Raw genomic sequence first — 5,716 nt, forward strand, 5'->3', positions numbered from 1 at the left:
TTATAATGTATAAAATCTATACCTGAACTCCAATAATAATGGAGAATTTAGAGGTAACTGACAAAGTAAAAAAAATTAAAAAATATATATAATATATATATATATATATTTAAGATTTATATTACTTTATTAATGACTATATGAGGAATATATGTGTGAAACCCATTATACTAGCATAAATATTTAGTTACACATCTCAAACAATACTCGCATTTCACTTTTTTCCTATACTGATTTAGGCTAGTAATTGAATTATAATAAATAGATGAAAGAACAATTTTTTCTATCAATTATGGCCCGTGGCAGGGTGCACAACAATAAGCTCAAACCCCGTTGTGTTGCCCTCTGCCCAAATACTCCCCTACTAGATGCCAGCAAGTCGGGGTGGCGTCAGGCGCAGGCGACCTGCCTATCCCTGCAGCATGGCGGGGTTCAACCTGAGCCGCACTAAGCCACGTGGAGCCCGCTCAAGGCTGCTCCAGCGATCTCCGCCCGCACCAACGGCCCCGGAGTGGGGATAGCGCGACGTACACCCCCAAGTAACAACCGCGCATATGCAAGCAAGTGCACAAGTGCACAAGTGCGTTAGAGCGTGTGGCCTTGTGTTCTTACGCATCAGCAACACAGAACACAAAACTATGCTGCCGAGAAGGGATGTTTTTCCAAAAGGAGACTACTTCCAAAAGACACTCAAAATATTTTAAACCATAATGGTGCCCCTACTATCGGTTTACAATAGATAAAATGTTCTTGAACTAAAACCAAATTTAAAAAGTTGGTTGAGTCATGAAATACTACTAATTAATCCCAAAAAAATATTTATTTAATTCATAAGAAATTTCCCCGCACATTCTCTTTAGATTTCTTTGATTCAAACACAATATAGTTACACATCCAAAAAGCTAACTTCGTTTATCTAAGTGCTCTAGTCAAACAACAGTTACCTTGTTTCATTACTCTATACAGTTATATCCAAAGAGAAGGAATGATATAATTAATTCAATACAAACTTTCTTATAATTTAGTCGCATACAACCATCCATGATGAGCATAATAAACTTTGTTGAACTGCAAATGAAACTATATAAACATATATTTTTAAACAAGTAAATAATTTACAATGGCATGTCAAATGGAGTAATCAATAATTTATCTTTCTCCCCACAACAACAAAATATAGGTTTTAGTAAAAATATCCGTCAAATAACCGCCATTTCATTTGCGCCAACGACTGCATAATTCCGCTGGTAAAGTTTTAATTTTTCATTAGTCATCAAAAATATCTTGTGCAAATTCACCAAAAATCGTCACATCTCAAATAACAAACACATTTTAACTTGTTTATGAACTTTGTATTGTACTTGCCTTTTGCAACACTAACTGTATAACTCTATAAGAAAGAGTGCTATATACATAGTATATGACCAATAATGAAAACGATAAAAACTAACCGCACATTATATTTTTATTCAATATGTTTCCCGTCAGGAGTTAACTACGAAGTCTGCCGCAAAAATAAAATTAAAAATAATAAAATCAGCTATGCCACCTACTCCCAGATAGTAACAACACCAATCACAGTAATTCAGTGCGAAAGCAAACGCGTCCTGAATGGCTCGGTCAAATAAGGCAACGACTTCCGTCGCATACGGCCGCCAACCACAAGGAATAAACCACGGGTTTGGGTACACCTTGTTGCAGTCTATTAAGCGTTCAGATCTTTTCGTGAAAAATGCCTGCCCCTACTAATCACCTTTAAACAATTTGTTTCGAGAAAATTCCGAATCATGGGAAATTCAGTCAGAGCTCAAGGTCTCGTCCAGTGGCGTGCATAAATAAAAACATTCTCACACAGTCAAATAGGAGTCAACAAGCGAAGCGCACTGCCATATCAGTGCATTTTAACGAGCTTAAACTCCGGTAAAGTTTCACATGACACACTCGTAGAAATAGTCAAATGTGCTTTTACTTAGCGTTCCCCACCAATAATATTTACTAGACACCTAAAAAATGCGCGGGTTCATTTCGTGTTATGCTAAAATTCAAATAATTATACCTTAGTGCTGCTTCTGCCATTGGTTCACTGTTAGTCTGGATGACTGAGGGCCAATTAGAGACCCTCACTGACAGAAGTGTCGAATCACAGGCCACCCAGTCGAGACGAATCACAAGTCAGCAGCCAATGAACAGTTGGCATTTGCCCGAATGTGTAGAGGATATTATAGTCCATCCTGGAGGTCATTGAACCTGCGAATTTTTCCGGTCTCTACTATTTACTATTCAACGGGATTTCACTTTCAACTGATGCGAAAAAAAATCCACAGTATTATTTGAAAAGTTAGATAAATCACAGGAGAACAGCCCAAGTAGGGCATTGCAAAGACTTCTTCAAATCAGCAGCACTGTAGGACCAGGAAGGAAGGTGTCTCTCTTCCGAAATTCCTGCCACCACATCACGCCCGGAATGAAAGTCAGCAGCTGAGGCAGTCCTGAACAAAGAGCAGACTTGACTTCATGGTCGGAGTTTCCGCAGCTCGTTTTAAAACCTCTGGACCCTGAGTCCCCAAAGTGGCCCAGGTGGGCCCATAGGGGTCCGTGGGAGACTCGACAAGGGTCTAGGTTGGAGTGACAACAAAAAATTGGTTGTCTGTAAAGTCGGTTTACGGACGATAGTTTAACGTGACGTCATATCAAAATATTGTTGAAATGATTGCATACTTTAATGAAAAAATTGAATCATTTTTATTGAATTATCACTATTTTGTATGGCTACAAAGAAGTAGTGAAATGAAATCTACAATTTAATTGATAAATTTATTTTATTTGCACTCATTAATTCAAATATGTTTATTACTTTAACGAAGAGATTATTATAACTGTACTTTTATACATGTTTGCTATTTAACTTCTTCCATTCTGTGTTTTTCTGTTAAGGATAGGACGATGATAGAAAAAGTAGGGAAGTTTAATGTGCCTCGAAAAAGTCAAATCGATGGTTGTTCCAATCGAAAGGAAGAGAGATAGATGCAGCGCAAGCGTACAATGAGCGTAACGGGACAAAGCGTAACGGGACACTTTTTGTGCGTGCAGCCGGCGTTCGTCGATTTATAAGACTTCACGTCATAAATTTAGGGGTACACAATTCGTAAGCGGGGGTCCACGAAAATTTATCTGCTTTCGAAAGTGAAGAACCAAAATGTCGGCTTGACTTCACCTATCAATGTTGGCAGATAATATTTTAAGAAGTTCAGCGACTGTCACTTGTAAAACTTGCATGAGACTTGCAAAGAGCCGCCGCCGTTCGCTTGTTCAGACGTGCACTTTTTTTGATTGGCCAAACTTTTCTTTTTTGACATCCACTCACAGCACAATCAAACGATTAATTAACCAATCAATTCTCACTTTTTTTTTCTAAAACTATTTAATCGTGGTTGGAACTCAGCCGCAACGCAAATTTCCATAGTTAGATCTAATCCACACAATTTTTTTTGTTGAGTTTTGGGAATATGATAGAAATATAGCTGCAGCTAAATTTTGAAAGTGGCCTATGAGAAAAAAAAAGTCTGGGCACCTGTGGTCTAGACCCACGTTTCTCACACGACAACTACTCGGCAACTGGGAAACCTTCTTTTCACAGACGAGAGAGCCAAACGCCCAATCGTGCATCTTCGTTTTTTTTTTGTTCATTGTAAATGTGTTGATAAAAGGATACTAATTGGGTTAGGTTAGCTACATTATACAAACTTTAAAACATCGTGGACGGTTTATTTGGTTATGATAGCCACATAAAAGATACGGAAAAAGAAAAGCGAGCATGAACTTCGGGGAATTTCGGGTTTTGGCTCTCTCCTCTGTGAAAAGAAGGCTTCCCTCGACAATTTCTCCCGTCATGGCCGCTCTCCGTAAGCTTCTGTCTCGCCTCGCGAATTTGACCGCCGCGCCACCGTCGCCTCAGGCAAAAACAAACGCCATCTTTGTTTCAAAAATTTTCTGCACCACAGCCATCAGAACCATCATGCTAAAGCACGTACCTACAAATTTGCTTTCATGAAGGTAAAAAAAGTGTTTGCTGGAAAAAAAGAAAAACTTTTAATAGCAAAAAAACAAATTTATGTTATTATAATAATAAAAATAAAACGTTACCTACCAGAAAATAGTCCAAATCAAAGTTAGCTCACCGAAACTTGTTAGAAAAAAGTAAACTAAGTAAATAAAATAATATTTTTAACCTCACGATACAAATAAATATAAAGAACCTGCGAAAAATATTGGCAGAAATTGCCACAAGTGCAACAGCGCAACTGCTCAAGAGTGAAAGCATATGTGACATTTATGCATTTCCCTGCCGTCTCCTCTTTTGGTTCCCCCACCACATTCCTAGATATTTCCCTTCATGCGATCGGAATTTTTGTAACGCTCGAAAAATGTTACTCCCCTTCAGCAAAGATTTTTTACTTAAATCACAGCACACGTCTAACACTCAAGGACACAACAACCATGGCCCTCACACATTCGTTTACGAGCCCTGGACCCAGGATCAGTGATGACTCCCCCCCCCCCTCATTCTTATCCAAATTTTTACAATCACATGCTACATTATAATTGTTAAAAAAAGAAAAAGAAAATTTTGATCTTGGTTGAATAGCCACGTTGTCGTTGCCCATTGTGTTACATTTTTTTGTATAGATGTCTATGACTGTTGTGTATTCTTGCTGTGCAATCGTTTGTTACTTTAACATAAAACATATTAAAGTATATTTTCCCAGTTTTATTCACTAAGAAACCCTAACTTTAATAGGTTATGGGCCCAGGAAACTCTGAAAACTGAAGAATTAAGAAAACAGCAAAGAAGAAGTCATATTTTGCATTTTCGAATAAATCACGCTCCTATAACCTTAAAATGGAACGAACTTTGAGTGTGGATAAATTTGACGGAAGAAACTTCAGGCAATGGAAATTCCAGATAAAATGTGCCCTGAAAGCAAAGGGAATCGATATTTCGATACAAAGAACAGAAGCAAATGCGGATGCATGGCTAAAAAAGGACGGCATGGCTATGTACTGTAGGGACCACGAAAGTAGCGAGCTGCATCCCATAGTTTCGACGACAAACATTGCTCGGCACGGATCGGCAGAACGAAGCGGCGGCGGGGCGGCGCGCACGGAACTAGGCACGGCCCGGCTATATATTAGGCGTTATAAAAACATACAGCGCAGTAATGAAAGCGCAACATTGAAATGTGTATCTGTAAAAACGTAATGGCATTTTGTTACACTGAACACATATAGACACTTAAAATTCTAACATGACGTGACTGTAAAAAAAATTGACTAAAGTTTCGAAACTCACCACAGTGAAGGCAGTGTTGGTTAGATCCGCAGCTCATGTAAGCCAAGAGTGGCAAAATTGCACCTCTTAGTTATGTGAAACGAGGCGATATGGAAACATTAAAATATTACCAGAGCTCTATAAGTCAAAGAATAAATACCAGTTCTTACAAAGGCTGAGCCAAACATGATGTAGCACTGTCAGTATCACTATTTTCATCACTGTTGTCCATTACACTGTTACTTATTGATGAAAGGAATTCGTCATCGTCACTGTCGTCATTTAAATTTATTAAGAACTGGTCCATTGCCATGTCTATGATGCAGTCCCTCTTCCAGTATTCGTCTTCTAATTTTTGAACATGATTGCAGTAGCCTACCCAGTCAT

The sequence above is a fragment of the Bacillus rossius genome, chromosome 17, assembly GCF_032445375.1.
Source record: "Bacillus rossius redtenbacheri isolate Brsri chromosome 17, Brsri_v3, whole genome shotgun sequence".
Taxonomy (NCBI): Eukaryota; Metazoa; Arthropoda; class Insecta; order Phasmatodea; family Bacillidae; genus Bacillus; species Bacillus rossius.